Genomic DNA, 18,594 nt, shown 5'->3' with positions numbered 1-18,594 from the left:
CACCTATTTGATTTCTACTTCTATATTACTTACAGTGGTTATAGGGGCAGTGAGAAGAAGCAGGTATATGATGGTATCACCTGGATTTTCCCTGTTTTGTCTCCTGCTTATCATAGTTGATTGCTTTGAGCAATTTTTAACTAAATATTTTTGGCCTGCCATTCCTTAAGCACAAAAATTCTACTGAAAAATGTCTCAGTGGGAGGCATAACTTGTAGTTCGGTGGGCTTTCTCTATGTGTTTTCTAGAAAGAGTGCAGGTGTTTGTTTGTAGGGCTTCCTATATCATCCAGAGTCTAGAAATGTGGGTTCACATACCATAAGCCACTCTAGTGGTTTATTAGAAGTGATGACAAATGGAATATCCATGCATGCATCTCTTGGTTTCCAACCACCTTTCTTTCTTGCCTTGGACATAGTACCATCATGGAAAGGCCTTTGTTTTAATAAATGCACTCTGTACTTTTAGAGTATTTATTCTGAGTTGGCATTTCAGTTTTACTTTCAGAAGACTGTTCTAATCTGTGGGTCAAAATGTCTCTTCGTGGCATAGTGAATCTCACAGATATGGCCCATTATCCCTGCTGACTTGTCACTCTGAAACCCAGTCTGAAACGCTTTCCTTTTTTCTTTCCTGTCCTCCCTTTTCTTTTCTCTTTGTTTTCTTTCTTTTCTTTTCCTTCGTGCCAGCACTAGAGCTTAAACTCGGGGACTAAGCACTGTCCCTTAGTAGTTTTGCTTAAGACTAGTACTCTACCAACAGAGCCACAGGTCCACTTCCAATTTTTTGGTGGTTAATTGGCGATACAAGTCTCAGAGACTTTCCTACCTGGGCTATGTTTGAACTGGGATGGTCAGATCTCAGCCTCTGAACAGCTAGGATTATAAACATGAGCTACCGGCATCTGTTTAAAACTATTTCCTTTCTTTCCTCAGGAAATCAAACAAGCCTTAACATCCTCTGATAATTATTCTTAAGTTAGATATGTTTCCTGAAAACCCAAAGGTGTCTATAGACCCAATATGTATTTCCCTTGTGGTATTGTAAGACAAAATGGAAGATGTACCAACTTATCTTTTACTTTGAAAGGATATCATAGCAATGTCCTGACTGATAGATATCCTCAAATTTCCCTAAAATGCCCAATCTTTAAACATTTACAAGGTTAATTTTCTCACTTCTGAAATACATAAATCTTATAAAGGTCTCCAGAACACCAGTCCTTCTTTCTCATTTTGCCAACTCAGCATGATGTCACAAGTATAATGGAGGAGTGAGATCATTTTTTAGATGTCCAGGTGGTTTGATCTCTTAGGACCCTACTCTGGCAGAAGGCAAGAGGCTTAACCTTATCCTGAGACATAATTGCAAATAAATATTGTTCTGTCCACATGAATGCAAATTGCTTTGATTCTTCTCTTTTAATTGAATGGAAATAACACATTTGCTAAATGAATGGTTCGATCAAGTACCTGAGGACTTATTAATCTGTTTTTAACAATAATATCACATTCAGTGTTACAGCTGCAACTGGGGAGACTGTGTAGCTAAGACTGTTACAGAACACAGTTATTCTCCAGAATGTATCTGCAGGGGCCAGATTGTTGAAGTAAATGAATATGAGCTAGAAATCACCACACATGATGCATTTAAAGACTAATAATTTATTCCATGCTCTAGAATGGAATATTACTTATTTTCATTTATTTTTGTTTCCTTTATGCTCTGGATCAAATACAGGGCTTTATATGATAGGGAAGAATTTTATCACTAGATTGTATCTCCTATCCTAGAATTTAATATAATTTTTAAGTAATGTTTAAATTTCTTAAAACACAGTGATTTAAAAACCAGCAGGCATTCAGTACCTTTCATTTTTTGTAACCAACATCATTAGGTAATTACAAAATATTTTCACTATTCCAACATAAAATATATTGTAAATTTTCCCATTCCTTGTTCTCTTTGAACTCTTGATAAACAAAAATATGTGTTTTTTTTCCTGTATGGCGTTATCATATAACATGTAACTTTACTTGGTGATTATGTAGTAGCATGGTCTTATAAGGAGATTAGTCAGGGTAGATTAGAGGCCTACCTTATTTACCACAATCTCAGGATAAACAATTGTATCTTCATTGTTTCTATTTCCAGATAAAATCTCATTCTAAAGTTGTAGGTTTACAGATTCATCATATTTCTTTTCTGGTAGGTACAATTCAATACATAACCTGTAAATTTATTTCTGGATGATTATTTTTAAATATCCTTATTCCACTACCCTTGTATTTTGGTTATTAGTATAATGACTCCAACTTTGTTATTCTTCTCAGGATAATTTTGGCTAATCAAGGACTCTCACAATTCCCCATGAACTTGCTGTTTGCCAACCACTGACCTAGGGACCATAAGTCACTCTAGCTGTCAATGTGAGTCAATTCTAACTTAGTTCAGGAGATTGGAGAAATGATCACTGAGCAAACCATAGAACCAGTGGGCCTAGAATAAGACCGAATTTTGTAAGCATTCCCATTATTATCCTACTTTATTTAAAGGTTGAGATCATGGTAATGCTTTAGATATCTAAATAATAGAGATTCAGATTATGTACCAAACACTCATTTAAATTTATATTTCAGATTAAGAATGAGAGTATAAATATATGTGGAAGGTTTACCTGAAATTGAAATTTAACTGAGCATTCTCTATGTTTGCTAAATCTAAGGAAATCATGATGTCTCTTACTGGTCACGGATTTGCAGATTTCTTTATCCTAGGTATGTCAATCTTTTCAGTCCTTGGGTTCTAGGTAGGAGAGTACGTTTATATTAGGAAACTGGAAAGGGAATGATGACCATCCTCAGTTATATTCCTCCTTCTTGCTTTGTTTTTAATTTAGTGTTATATATATTAAATAGAATCTTGCCCCTAGTGGTAGTCTACCCTATTACCTGCATTCCTAATCCCCTTGTGAAGATAAACCCAGTGTCCCCTTGCATGCCCCAGTCACTATGGGATTTGCACCCTTCTAGATTCCAGTGGTTAGGGCATCAGCTATTCCTAGGAGCTCTGTAGTCATCACGAATGTCAATGAGACACCAGAGCCTTTTTTGCAACACAACTTTCAAGTGGGTCTTTTATCTTTACATAACATATCCACCTCAATATTGGTACTTCCCTGAGCACCCCACTGATTTCAGTAATTGTCTTGAATATATAACAACAAAACTTGTCTTTCTATAGGCTCATCACTCTGTGCCTATAGACTAATCTCAGTTTTTGGATAAAAATCTCTTTGGAGAAGAACCAGGTTATTGTCATTTTATGTTTACTTAAACACTTCATATAGTGATTTTCCCATAACAGGCTTTAGTTTTCATAACATATTGTAGACTGATTCTGGGGACTATTGTTACTTTTTAATGTACTGTCATTTTCGTTTTTGCTATTTATTCCTAATATTGAAAATAATACGTGTTTTTGCCCATCCAGCCATATAAGAATATGAGTTCTGCAAAGGAAAACATACCGACTTCCAAAGTCTCTGATTTATTGGAATTTTTAAACTTAAAGGATGGAAAGAGAGCTGAAGTCTTACTTCCCAAATTTACCTACATAGGAAATAGAATATGGTGATGTTTACACAGGAGTCTCTCTATATAGTTAGTTATAAGAGCCAATAAATTTAAATGGTCTTTGTATAACTACTGCACAGAAATTGTGGGACAAAGGGTGAAATACTTCAGCAGTAAAACCCACTAGACTATATGTTGCAAATGAACCATACAACTTTGGAGGGAGGGGAAAAACTAGGAAAGAATGAGGAAAGGGTGTAGGTGACACTGTTCAAAAGGAAAAACCCTTGCAGTACATCACCTTTATGATTAAAAAACCAGAAAAAAATTAAAATGAAAAACAATGGTAGCTACATGGAATTTTTTCCAAATGTGCATTAAAGTTTCAATTTTTGGTTCCTAACTAATTTATTTTTCACAAAGTGCTTGTTGGGCTTATGTTGAATGAGGCTTAGGGACTAACAGCTATGAAGCCTATAAAATACATAACTGATGGCGTTGAGACAATGTAGACTCACATATACTAAAGGAATAGTCTGTTGTCCCTGCACCTAGCCTGCTGGACAGCTATGGAAGATGGTTTTCTCAGGAAGTCCCAGAGAAGGACAAATTGTTCCTTGTTGTCTGTCCTTATCTATGGAACCTGTGAAGGGACATATTTTATTCTTTTGTGAGAAGATTCTGGATGAATCAGCACTTGGGTAATAAAGAGCATCTTCAGTAAAAAAAAAAAAAAACAATAATAACAAAACACAGGAAACGAGCAGAGAATGATAGAAAGCAAATTTTCAGCACAAGTGTATTAAGAAACAGAGGAGTCCTTCCTGTACAATATATCAAGGTGATAATGTTCCCCATTAAGACAATTTGTTTTATATTTCTTAAAATAGATATGGCTGGGAAAATGACAGATGGAGGTCAGGAAAAAATTCATGAAGTCCTTCACCTTATATTCATAAATCAATGACTTGGTCCCCGAGAGTTGGCTAAAAATACATTTCTCTTTCAGATGAAGGAGATTAGGTGGTGAAAAGAAGAATGTGTTGACTGAAATAACTGAGAATATCAGCTCTGTCACTAACACTGTGCTACAGCGTTATATGGAACACTGGCAAAATAATCATATTCTTTCATTTGTACTTTTGCCATCACACAAAGACTGCTGACCTCTCTCTCTCTCTCTCTCTCTCTCTCTCTCTCTCTCTCTCTCTCTCTCTCTCTCTCTGTCTCTCTGTCTCTCTGTCTCTCTGCCTCTGTCTCTGTCTCTCTGTCTCTGTCTCTGTCTCTGTCTCTGTCTCTGTCTCTGTCTCTCTCTCTCTCTCTCTCTCTCTCTCTCTCTCTCTCTCTCTCTCTCTCTCTCTCTCTCTCTGCAATACACACAGAGACAGGAATAGATAGGTAAAACCGTATCAGTTTATAATCCAAAAAATAATTAGATTTGGTACAATGTTTGGTCTATCTGTACCAAGTATTCCCATGAGGGGAAGAATTAGGAGAAAAGGAATCCTAGCTTTTTTGGGGGCGGGGATAAGAATGCAGTCATAATATTCGATGTATATCCCATAAAACTAGGAAAATTGAAGGGAGGGATTGGGACACCTGGGGGAACATGATAAAGGAGTGACATTGATCAAGATGCATGATTTATTGAATGGCTAGTGCTTAGTGCAACTACTTAAAGGTACTATATGTATATATGTAATATATATAGAAAGGTTATATATATACAATACACACACTACACACACATATATACATATATATACATATATATACACATATATACATATATGTGTGTGTGATAGTATCCACAAGGGATTTTATTGGCATAATATTATGGCTAAAACCAAACCATACAATAGATCAGTTGCAATACTAGGTCCAATTACTCAACTCAGTGTATGAAATCACAACCTTGTGTTGTAAATTTTGACTTTGAATTAATGAGAACAACTGATAAAAAATAATTCTTAAGATATAACTGTAAACATTTACATTTATAATCAGGCAAAACCTAAACTATAATGAAGGCACTGAGCATGTTGGGAAATAAAGAAGTCTTATGGTAAGGTAGCATGATGAATTTCTAGTGTATTCTGTATTCTTGTTTCTTTCTTTTTTTTTTATTGCTTTCCATAAGCATCACAGAAAAAAAAATCCTTTAAAGAAATGCAATCTACAGCTTATCATTCATGTTGGAGAAAACTCGTTTAATGCTTTTGTTGGCCATGATACTGAAAATAAGTGTTGATTGAAGCCAGCACAGTTATATATTGAAGTACACAAATAGACACGTTTGTTCTGTTTATTCTCCAGACTTGCTGCCGGAATGCAAATGAGCTTTTCCAGGCCCAGTTTCAAGCTGTCAAATGACAAAGAGGGGAGGAGGGGTAGGAAAAAAAATCAATTGAGTCAACCCAGCACAGAAGTCTACAGATTAATTATGTTTAGAGAAACTGAAAACAATGTGGTTTTGTGTTGGCAACTTGAAAGATGGGTGCGTGAAATACTCCTTAATATTATGTAAACAAATGGAGCCTAATCAATTGAAGAGACTGTGCAGTCGCTATACCTGGAAGGAGGTGGAGAGAATGAGGTTTCTTGTTTTATTTCAAATAAATGAATTAGGTGCAGGAGACAGGAGCCCTTTTTTAACTGCAAGCATATTGCTTACAGGATGGAGACAGATTGGCATTGTGACTTCAAATGCCAAACAGGTATCAGTGTACCTTTTCTTTCTATTGTGAATGCAGAGGCCTAGGAATGGAAGTATAATTAAGTCAACAGGTTTTATGCTTATTTGACCTTTACAATTTGTAACACAGACATGCTCTCTGAAATCTTCAGGTACATGGTATGTCCTATTCATAGTTTTTAGTTAATTTGAATATATTAAGTTCAAGTTGATAGTCAATTTATATCCAGCCAGTAATTCATTAATTTAGAATATTTGTATACATTATTTTGATTCTTCACCCAGCCCTGACTTAAATATTAGACAAAGAATTGTTTATTAGCTATGGGATATTGAAAATCAAAGGAAATTTAGGTCTGTGAAATAGTATTAAAGAGAAAGATGTAATATTGAGTTGTAAACATTTCAATGGAGGAGAAAATTAAGTCGAATTTTAAAATGAATGGGAGACTAGATTAGGCTAAGTAGTAAAAGTTGTCTTATGGAGACAGAGGAATGCTAAATTAACATATGACTTTTATCATGATAGAGTTCAAGTATTCTATATCAAAATACATTTGAAGATGGAGAGTTTGAGAAGAAAGCAAAAATCAAATGGGAGGGCTGGAAGTTTTACTTGAGGGCTATAGCATGAGCTTACAAAATACATGATCCCGAGTTGCAACCCATGTACCGCCAAAAAATGACTTTAGGTTTTGCAATTTTTAATGAGATCAGTGATATCAAAATGATGATTCATGTGGTGTGGAGTAGTACTATAAAGAACACCTCTTTGCAAGATGATTTGTAAGATTATGAAATGAAGAATCAAAAGCCAGGATTTTTTTAATAAATGATATTTTGAGCAACTTTTTCTACTTTCACCTGAAAGCTTAATGGTTATCTAAATATAAAACATTTGCTAAAATGTGCAGCTCAGTGTAACAAAAAGAATATTGTTAGTCAGGTTTCTTTATCATAGGAAAATGTTTTAAATATTTTAAAAATAAGGAACAGCAGAAATGCTGGCAAGGACAAGGGGAAAGTAAACTAATGCAACTACTGAGAACATCAGGATGGAAATTGATTGAAAAATTAAACCTAGTGTTACCTTATGGATCAGCAACACCACCTGGACATTTATCCAAAAGACCGCAGCTTGGGAAACAATAAAAACATTTGTACATCTATGTTCACTGAATCACAGTTCACAATAGCTGAGTTAAGTAAACATAGAGATGGTAAACAACAGATAAAGAGATAAAAAATTAGGTATGTATATTATAATCATAATAAAGAATCATACAGTATATGTTATAATATATATAAGATATATGATCTTATATAATATTTTATGTATTATATATAATATATAGTATACATATTATATGCTATATTACATGATATATAGGACATATGATATCATGTATCATACATTATATATCATATAGTATATTATATAGTATATATGGTATAAATAATGGAATTTTATGCAGCCAGCTGGAAATTGAAAATGAAAATTAAGTAAGTTAGGCATATATTTTCTCTCATATGTGGCTCTTAGTCCAAAAATATAGAAACACACATAGAGACATATGTTTATATACAAGATATAATTCATTAAAGTATAATAAAGGCAGGAGGGAAACTCCTGAGAGGAGTATGGATAAGTGAAAAAGGGAACAAGGGAAAAATACTGCAAGCAAGAATGCTCACCATGGTACTTATGTGAGAATGGAAATGGGAGATATTTTGGGGAGGAGAGCGTTGGTCTGAGGGAAGCAGTGTCTCTAATCAAGAAGCATTGAACACTTAGATGGATGTGCTAAATGTTAACCTCCACAACTTTTGAAGACAGAAAAATACTACAAAATGCTGAATAAAATTTTAGTCTGGAGGTTCAATTGCAGTGTTATTAAAACTAATTTCTATCTACTGTTTTGATAAGTCCATTAATATTCAGGAATAAGCAACAATGCATATTTAGTTGCACAAATTCTTCATTTTCAAGCCTGTCCATACTGTATAATATCATGAATTATTTTACTAGTAAAAGTGCTCCATTACTGTGGTCGCACTTGTTTCATGCTAAAACGTAAGACTGCTTATTGTCTGTGGGCTTTAGTTAGTAGTGATGGTGTTTTGGATGAATTCAAGTCTTAATATACATTTATTTTATTCTTTCATATCAGACCCAATTTCTCACTCATTTCTATAATGTTTACCTAGAAAATATGAAAAGCAAAACTTATTATAAAGTATGTGCCCCATTACGTTGAAATGGCAAAAGTATAAAAATCCACTGGGCAATGGATGATACAAATTTCAAAATGTGTCTCACCAATTTGCATATTTATTTCCATCTATGTTCATATGCACATATATATATACATATTCACACACATACATACATATATATATATATATATATATATATATATATATATATATATAGTTGTGAAGAGACAGCCTAAAAATGACATTTTCCTTCTTTGGAGTAAGCCAAGTTACAGTACTTCGTTCAGCAAAAGTATTAAGTTATTCTCATCTTATACATTGCCATCTGGCATACTTGTACTTTTTTGTGAATCACAGAAAAAAATCAGATTCAGACATTAAATAGATCCATAACTATTGACATATTAAATACCTTTAAAAGACAGGTTCGAACACATGTATTGCAACAGTATTTTCATCGTTTGATAGTCATAAGATGATTTCACTGAGAAAAATATTTTATAATATTATTGTATAAAAATTTGGCAGGCGGTTCCTATGTACATCTGTTTGCATAGGCTTATAACATGCCACGTTACAAAAGTAGCTGTGATTCATGCACATTCCCTTCTCTTTGATATTTTCCCATGTTTATTAATGGGGAAGGAATCCTCATTATGAGGAAGGGATCCTGAAAACATCCAGATTGTTTGGCCTTGCAGACCTCAGGATACTGAAGGATTGGCAAGTTGGCGGGCAGGGTTAGTTTGTTTGTTCTATGTGTCAGGGTTTATGTCAGGGACCACGCAGATGTTCTTCCATTACCTTTGAGGTATTATCTTTTATATCTAACTAAACAAACACCCACACTAGTGTTATACTTCAGAGGAATGCACTAATCATTTTTCACATAAAATTCAATTATAGAAAGAGTGAACAAATGCAGCAATGGTACTCACTAGACACTATGTTGATAATGAACTATATACAATTTGTGGGTGGGGGGGTGGAAGGGAAAACTGGGAGACACCTCTGTACAGTATTTTCACAATAAAAAAGGGAAGGGGTGATATTCTCCAAACAAATGTACCCTTTACCTAACTTACGTAACTGTAACCTCTCTGTGCATCACCTTTACAATAACAATAAAAAATGTAAAACTAAAACAATTATATTTCTGACCACACTTGTGTATAAATGGTTGATCATCTTTAAATGCGGTACTTGGAACTGAACTCAATATTCCAAATATGGCGAAGCCAAGTCAAGTACAGAAAGTTTTTATTGATTTCTATTGTTTTAATATGAATGTAACAATTTAGTAGATGAGTTCATCTTGCCTTGAGACATCGTCTTCCATTGACTAGACCTTCACTTATCAAGACCAAATTGGTCTTAAGATATTTTTACTTTTATTTATTGACTCAGTCTCATTATCTAGCCCAAAGTGTCCTCCAAATGTCAATCATACTACCTAAAACTTGAGTACTGGGATTATAAATACAGTGCCACCACATTGGGCTTTGGGCTTAAGGTTTAATCTCAAGATTAAATAAAATATAATTGTGATCACTAATGATAACTTTTCATCAACTCAAGCATTTATACTTGATGATAAATATTTCTTACTTGTATATTGTATGTGCCATTTCTAATTCAACAATTAATCTCTCAAGTACCTAACAAGAACAAGTAACAAACATAGAATAACTTTTTAAAGAGAAAACCTGGAAAATGTGATTAAAACACCTAAGTTTCACTATGATAGTTTAGTGTGTGATATTTTTTGTATAATTTTTTTCACTTAAATTATTTTGTAAGTATTTTATTGCATTACAATTGCATTTCTAAGCAATACTAAACTATACTTGACTACATATGTATACACATACATATGTATATGTATATATATTTATATCATTATTTGTCCACCTTTGATGGTTACTAATGTTATTATCCAATTTTTTTCTAAGGACGAGAAGGGGACCACAGAATGGTGAGACAAAGGACAAAGGGCAAGCTAATGCAATAGCAATACTCACAGGACAATATGTTAGACGTGAACTGTACGACTTGGTGGGGGGATTGCGGGGGTAGGGAAAATGAGAGGAAAACGAGGGAGAGGGTAACAGTGTTCAACAAGAAGCATACTCAATACTTTCTATATGTAAATGTAACCCCAATGTACATCACCTTGACCATAAAATTAAATGAAAAAAAACACACACAAAAATGTTTTTTAAAAAAGAAAGAAATGTTAGGTCAATTTTTATGAAACAATGATTCTTCAAAAATAAATCATTAGATAGAGAATTCTTAAAACAAAATGTATGGCTATTTGGAGAAATCTTTGTTACTGCCTAACTGATTTGTTTTGAAGATAATTTCTTCCATCTTGCATAAGTATCCTTTATATTACATATATTTATGCCAGTTTTTGTGAACACACATATACAGTATGTCTTGGATGTGTAGTAAAAGAACATTTGAGTATATTATCTGTGTCTTTCCATGATCTATCTGCTATCCTTCTAATACTTAACTAGAGTGTTGATATTGGTGCCTAAAGTAGTCTTATTTGGGCTCACAGGTTTGGAAGTCCCAGTTTGTATAATCAGGTGGACCCATTACTTTGATTTCTGGTGGGCATGTTCAGAAGTGCCTGACGGAGAAAACTGTTCACCTCATGAACAAGAAAGCAAAAGGGAAAGAGATAAAAGCTGAGATCACACAGTCCTCCAAGAATATAGCCTTAATGACCTAAGGATTGCCCAGGAGCCCTCATTTCCTAAATATTTCATCCCTTTGAAAATCCACTCATGAGACCCTGAGTATAATACATGGCTCCTTGGGAGACAGCCAGATTACAGCAGAATCAGCAGACTTGACTAGAAATGTATCCATTAGGCAAATGGGTTGTAAAAATTCTGTGATAGACCTGTATCTATCTCATCTTCCCCTTTGCTTTCACAAACACTTTTGTAACAAATGAAGCAATGGAAGACTAAAGTTCATTGGAGTATTGCCATTACATGAGAAGATTGATGTGTGAAATTCACCCAAAGGTAACAACAAAATTGCAATTCCTAAGAGGATATGATCAAAATTTGTGCTTTTTTTTTCTTCAAGAAGATGAATACTCCCTTGAGCCTTTTGGTGTTTTTTTTTGGTTGTTTCAAATGTTTGTTTAATGACATAGCCAAACTTTCAGTGATTACTCTGGGATAAGCAGAAAGCAAGTCATTGTAGTATATAGTATATAGTCAAATAAAGTAACATCCTAACGGAAAAGCCAGTAATGAGGTATTCAGTAATACAAATATATCACTGGAGCTTAAGTGAGATTCTTCAGAGCATTAAGCCTGTGGCCTTTGTCTATCCTCTCCTTTCCATTTTCACTAGCATTCTCTTTCTTCCATCTTCTCTTAGTTCTATTCTGTAGTGACTAAAATAGTACAATGAGGAAATAAAAGGACAATGGGTGGCATAAAATGGACAAAGAAATCTAATTAAATAGCAATACACTACAATCCAGATCCTGTCTTTAGTGAATATTAAATTGTCTTTACTTAATTCCAGTCTTTGAAATTGCAGCACATTTTGCTACTGGTATATTGCCCCACTTGCTAACTACAGTATCTACAAGTTGTCTGTTAGCCATTAAAGGAGAGAGCAAAACCTGCTGGTTGGGAAACCAGGTCTGCCCTAAGTAAACAGTCATTTACTGAGAACTCACCAGTGACAGTAACTTTGTTGGGCATCCCTTGAAGTCTGAGCAAATCCAAAATGGAAGGAATAAGCCTGAAATGCAAACAAGGGAATTTCCTGTTCTGCCAAATACATGGCTCATAAGTCTTAGTCTTTCATTAGAAAAATTCTTAGATCTTTTTTTTTGCTAAAGTTCTGCTTTACAGATTCTCTCACATTGGAAGTTACTGTCCTTCCAGTAATGCATATATTTGTCAAAGTAACTCATAAGTGAGCAGATATCTTCAAAGAACTCAAACTAGTATCTGGACACCAGCAATATCAAAATACAGCACAAATAATTTTCTCAGTCAAAGGATCACTTACTGATTCAAAAGTTTCCAGTGTAGTGCGCCTCTAAGCTATTAAGATAGACATGGGACGGTCTTTGTTCAATGCCTATAGTGTTGGTGTGGCTGTTGATGGTGGTAAGAGTTCAAGGAGACTTTGCTTATCACTTCTGGGAAGCATGAGCAAAAATGTTCTCAGCGGTCAGGCTAATGAAGTGGCCCTAAACAAATCCTATGGCAATTTTCTAATTGTGATAAATTTAAGGAAACAGGAATTCCTGAGGGAAATTCAAAAGAAATGGAGAGATAGGAAAGTTAAAATATGTGGTTGTACAGAACTCAGAGAATGAGTACTTTTACATCATTAAATGATTGAAAATGTCAAATGCAAAGAATTTCCTCAGCAAGCAGATTTGGAATGAAAACAAGGAATCACAAACAAAGGCAAGCCAAGGGTACTTACAGATTATTGGAAGTAGAAACAGTAAAGAAGTCATTCCAAGGTTATTTCATGGGGTTTTTATTTAGGGGGGAGACACTTGAGACTATTAGATGTTTCTCAATCAGTACATGGTAACAAATAATTTCTTTATTTACAGATCTGTTATTTAAATCTTATTCCTAACTCCTCAGTTTTCAAGAAACTGAAGTTTGGATGTTGCCCAATTTGAGACATTTTTAAAACAGCTCTTTTTTCTTCAACTCTAAATGTGTGTTATTATACCTTCAACCAATATTAGCTAGTAGATTTTTTAAGACATTATAGAAAGAAGGAGGAAAAAAATCAATGTACTAAGTTCTCTTGGGAGGAAGAAAGCTATAGACTTCAGAACTCAGGTGAATGAATTAATCTTTCAAAGGGAAGACTGATTGTCTTATACTGTGGTTAGTATAAAAAGACAAAACAGGTATACAGTATTTACATGTGTGGCTTTGTCAAGAACAGATTTCTGATTTTAACGGCATCTATTTTCTCTGAAATAAAAGGTAGGATGATTGGCTTCAAATAAGCTGTATAGTTTATAAGTAGAGGCCTGGATACTAGCCAAGACTGAAAATAAACACTCTTAGGCCTGTGAAAAGATATACACTGAGAGAAAGAGATCAACAAGTCTGGTGTGAGTATTTGATAGGAGAGAAAATACATTGATCAGAATGACCAGTATTTTGTGGGGCTCTGGAGAGATTACTCTGATTAGTTTACATTGCTCTGTACACGATGAGGAAAGATCATGAAGGACATGGTGAAGAATTCATGCTTTGAGTGTGGACATGAGAGAATGATTATAGCCCACAGAAACTGGCCAGCTTGAAATCTACTGGAAATCTCTAAGAAAGTGTTTGAGAGAAGAATTTAAATTAGATGAAACACATGAAAAAGTACAAAGTAAAACATTATGTAATTGATATTGCTCAGGAGGAAGTTTGAAATAAAAAATAACGGGATCAGAATTATGGGAAAATGGCGGAAGGGAAGCTGGAGGCTAAACAAGCTCTCACATAGAACGCAGTTTTAGAGTTCCAGTGAACAGTCCTAAGCCAGAGAATCACACCAAGTGTGCCATCACAAGACAGAGAGGTAGGCCAAAGAGGGAAAATCCAGGCAAGGAGACAGATCTGAGCACTTGCCAGCAGCCGCTGCTGTGGCAGCAGCGGTGGTGGCGGTGGCCAAACCCGCCATACCTGAATGACAAAGAGTCTGGGACGAAGGAGCCAGATGCAGTGTGGGAGTGGATTCTTACTCAACACCAGCAAGAACTGACAAGGAGTGGACATCTTCATCCTGCAGTTCACAGACCAGAGACAACCCAGGAACCAAGACTCGGCATGAGTAGAAGCCTGACGTCCTCACACCTTCTCAGGGAGCAGAGGAGGGAAGGCCACCCCTCCCCCACCAGTACCAGAGATCTCCATCTTGGATACTGACAAAGCTCCGCAGAGCTGACCTGCGGAGACTGACCTGCCAGACTCAGTTCCACCCAGGGAAAAGTCAACCAGCTCCGGCGCCAGCCCCAGGAGTGGCTTTCTTCGCTGGGTAATCAGAGCCAGAGGCTGCCCCTCCATTGACAAACAATTGAAATTCAGTAAACATAAAACTTGAGAGTGATTCCAGGCTGGGCTCTGTGAGTTTCTCACAAACTAGCCCCCAGGAAAAGCTACTGTTTGCTGAAAGGCCTCAAATCTACCCAGAACCTAGCCTCATCACAGCATCTCCAAACTTGAGGAAAAAGCCATCTCCCTCTTTTGTGATACTCAAAGCAGATCTCCCTCCCAGTGAACTAACCTGGGAGGAGGATCGCAAAATCATGGGTAAAGCAGAGCATTTTTCTGCCTGTTCAAACAAACTGACTTAAGAAACCAACCAAGCCACAGGAAAATCAAACACCACAGCAGACCAGAGACTCCAACAAGAGGCTAGTTAGGGACACAGGGGAGATCAGGATTTTTCCCACCCCTCCCAAAAAAATCAAAGAACTTTTTTTCTTTTTTTTTTTTTTGTACCTTTTATGAAAAAAATTTTTTTTCTAAAACTTTTTTTTAATTTTTAATTTTTACCTTTTTTGAAAAAATTGTTTTCTAGTACCTTTTTTTCCTATTATAATTTTTATTTTAGGGGTATATGTGTGTGGGGTTTTCTTTCTTTTTTTTTCTTTTTAAAAAAGATTTTTTGTTTTTTGTTTAGCTCTACTGAACTTCAGATCTTTTTTTCTTTCATTCTTATCCTTTTCACCTTTTTTTCTCTTTCATTCTTCTTTATGTTATTTAATTGTTGTCCTGCACATCCTCAGATATACCCATAGTCGATTATTAGACCTTATCCCCATTGTGTACACACTTAATCCACAAATTTATTACTTAATTCAAAACTTCTTAGACTTAAATTCCTTAATAGCAGTACTACCTCTTTATACCTATATAATATTTTAAGTATTTTTATTTTTAAGTTTTTATTTAAGTTTTATTTTAAGTTTTTCACATCTCCTTTATATCCCTCCCCTTCTCTCATTATATCTACGTTCTCCTCTGAATATTTTGGGTTTTTTAAACTACATAATATTTTTAATTTTTACTTTTCTATTTTTTCTGGTCTCTTTTTTTCCCTTTCTCTTTTTTCTTTTTTCTCTCTCTCTACTTTCATCTTATCCAACCTTTTTTCTGCTTTGAGATTAGGACTTTAAGTTAACTCTCCCTGTGCCTTCCCACATCACTCTATTCCTATTTTTTACCCACATCTCTCCCTAAACCTAATAATTTCTGGTTTACCAAATTCTTCTTTGGGGTTCGTAGCCCATTAATATATTGTTGTTTGATGTTGAATAGATGTATCTGTTGAACTAGATTGTATCTGCAGATTACTGACTGTGCAAATACAGACTTTGGTTGATGCTTGCCTTAAGATAGTGGTCTAGCAAAAAACTGGTGTTATTTTCATCCCAAGTGGGCAGAGTAAGCCGGAAAAACACAAGAAAAATGGCAAGTCCAGGTATCTCAACACCCGCTCATGATAATCAGGGGACAGAACAGATAAAGAATGATCAAGAGGAGAGTTCCCAAATAGCTTTTCAAACACTGCTAGCAAACATGATAAATGAAAAGATTGAAAACATACAAAGTATTCTGTATGAGTGTGATAGGGATAGAGAGGAGGCAATCCAAAGGTTCATACAGGAAGATTATGAGTGTGAGGAAGCTACTCAAAAACTGATACAGGATTTGCATGAGCAGCTTGAGAATACTCAAAGAGAAAGGCAGGAATGGCATGAGCAGGCTGAGAATACTCAAAGAGAACTACAGAAATTGCATTAATGTGAGGAAGCTAAGCAAAGAGTAATACAAGAATTGAGAGAGCAGGATGAGAATACACAAAGACCACTAAAGGCATTCATGGAATCCATTAACAGTCAGGGAGACCACAAAGAGAATGCTGAATGGAAGCCAACAGAAGGAATGGGAGTCCAAGGAAACCATAACCAATCAACTAAGTCATTTAAGAATAAACACTGAACACCAAATTAAGGAAGTAAAGAAGTTCATACAAGATTTAAAACAAAGCTTCAAAAAAGAATTTGAAGCCATCAAAGCTGACCAATTAGAAGGAAAAGAAATAAAAAACAAAGACAAATCCAAGAAATATGATAAATCTATCTAACACTTGGAAGACACCATCAGAAGGCCTAATCTAAGGATAATGGGTGTAGAGGAGCACCTAGAAACATAAGTTAATGATCTAGGAAATTTGTTTAACAGGATCCTAGCAGAGAACTTCCAAAACATGCAAAAAGATAGGCCTATTCAGATACAAGAAGCTTTTAGAACTTCAAATAGACCAGACCAGAATAGGACATCCCACTGTCACATTATAATCCACACAGGATCAATTCAGACTAAGGAAAAGATCCTTAAAGCTGTCAAGGAGAAAAGATTAACCACCTATAAAGGGAAACCAATTAGAATCACCTCAGATTTCTCAGCAGATACAATCAAAGCAAGAAGAGCCTGGAATGATGTATGCCATGCCCTATAAACAAACAACTATCATCCAAGAATACTGTACCCAGCTAAACTCTCCTTCATAACTGAAGGCAAAATAAAAACCTTCCATAGCAAAGAAAAATTGAAACAATACATCTCCACCAAACCAGCCCTACAAAGATTCTTAAAGATGTCCTACACATAGAAAACCAACAAGACCACAATAAAGACCAAGAAACTGCACCCAAACTGAGAATCCAAGAACCATAACGGGATCTCAGAAAGTAGAGAGAAATACTAGTATTAATATGTTTATAAGTAGAACTTTTTCAGAAAGACTAAGATTAATATGTTTGTATGTAGAACTTTTCCAGATTTAAAGACTCATAGGCATGCCACTGTGAGTAAGTAAGTTAGACGGTTTGTGCTAAAGGATAATTGACCTACATTAGTCAATCATTAATAGCAACCCCTTTTTTCTTAAAAAATTATAAGGAATTAACATATAAATCAATTTGTTTTATATATATATTAATCTAAATTATAGCCAAATGAGACTACCTCAGTAGTCCATAGACATTTAGAATCTGAGTCATTTACCCACATATTTGAAAATTTTGTATGTAGCATAAATATTGAACATTTGTAGCCTATATGTACATTGACTGTAGTCTCATTCATACTACTAATATTCTTCATGATGAGTTATCCTTCATTCTAGTTGAACTGTAATAAATTTTGAATTAGTAGATTTGTTGACCATCTATGGCTAAAATATTGATTCCTTTATCCATTTGTCTCTTACATAACCACCTGCCTGGCTGAGTCATTTATGTGTGTTTGTCTTTGAAGTTTATAACAACAATTCATCAATAATTAGAATGCACATTTGATATGGAAATTGTATTTCATCTCTATTTTAAAATTGTGGTTTACATTTTGTCACTGTCCACACCCAAGTATTTCATCTGTCATTGTGATCCTTAAATCAAAGTGGCTAATGTATCACTAAAGGTGCTTACTTAAATATGTAAAGAAGTTACACCATTTGAGACCTATTTTAGAATTCTATGTTTGGCCAGGTCATTCTTTAAAAAAATGATGCATAATAGATGAAGAATTTAAAGAAAAAATTTAAAGAAAAAATTGTGACCTCTTCATATAGTTCCCAAAGGAACAAATCTTCTATTTATTAAATTTCTGAATTTGTCTATATAAATTTGCTGTTTCTAAAACTTGCCTGAAGCAGAAGATTAAAACTTGCATGACTACCCAAAATCATGGAACCAAGACAAAGAAGAAACGGCTTAGAAGAACTTTGCAACCTAAGGGGAAAGTACATTCTACTAAATCTTGAGATCAGGTGTGGAAAAGAGTTTGGATTTCTGGGACAAGTCTATTATCTATTATGGAAACCAAAACAAGTTGTATCTTGTGAGTAAATTATGCTTCTTTCCTAAAGGCTTCTCAATGAACAGTATCATAATTACCCAAACTTCCCTTAGTATACAATGGAAGCTCGAGAGACTTACTTATAGAACACCTTGTATGAGTGAACTTTTCATTTTACTTTATTTTTTGTCACACATGGATCTTAACTTCAGGACTTGGGCATTAT

Source organism: Dipodomys merriami, unplaced genomic scaffold (assembly GCF_024711535.1).
Source record: "Dipodomys merriami isolate MVZ:Mamm:240054 unplaced genomic scaffold, mDipMer1.0.p SCAF_17, whole genome shotgun sequence".
NCBI classification, from domain to species: Eukaryota; Metazoa; Chordata; class Mammalia; order Rodentia; family Heteromyidae; genus Dipodomys; species Dipodomys merriami.
Note: the sequence above shows the minus strand (reverse complement) of the source record.